Source organism: Geospiza fortis, unplaced genomic scaffold (assembly GCF_000277835.1).
Source record: "Geospiza fortis unplaced genomic scaffold, GeoFor_1.0 scaffold1509, whole genome shotgun sequence".
Taxonomy (NCBI): domain Eukaryota; kingdom Metazoa; phylum Chordata; class Aves; order Passeriformes; family Thraupidae; genus Geospiza; species Geospiza fortis.
The window spans coordinates 30,875-31,352 of NW_005054726.1; the positions used below are offsets into that span (position 1 = coordinate 30,875).

Sequence of the window (478 nt, forward strand, 5' to 3'; positions counted from 1 at the left end):
GCGGAGCGGGGGCGGCGGGGTGGGAGTGGGAGGAGGGAGGGAGAGTGGAGGGGCCTCCCCTCGGGAGATCTGCGTAGGGCTTGGAGGGGGGGAGGCAAAATCCTCCGCGGGGCACAGCGAGGGGCTGAGGGTGAGATGGGATCTGTGGGGGGCACGGGGCGGGGCATTGGACCCGTCTGGGGCACAGCAGGGGGAAGGATGGGGTGCAGGAGGGCACTGGGGTACCGTGGATGACATGTAGGGTACAGCAAGGGGTTAAGGGAGCAGCAGGCCACATCTGGGGCACAGAGAGGGGATGGGGATACAGCGGGACAGCTGCAGGATGCAGCAAAGGGCTGGGAATACGGTGGGATGCATGTGTGGCACAAAAAGGGACCAGGGGTGGCAGTGGGACCTGTTTGGGGCACAACAAGGGATTGGGGGGCAATGGAGATCCACACAGGGCACAGCAGTGTCAGAGAGGGCAGTGAAATAAATG

At 64.4% G+C, this 478-nt stretch overlaps 1 protein-coding gene across 1 annotated transcript in view; it reads left to right on the forward strand.

Annotated features, from left to right (window-relative positions):
* Positions 1-478, forward strand: part of NPR2 (natriuretic peptide receptor 2) — a gene marked incomplete at its 5' end in the record, with an annotated part of 11,751 nt that overhangs the window by 250 nt on the left and 11,023 nt on the right. The gene's annotated exons all lie outside the window — the stretch shown is intronic.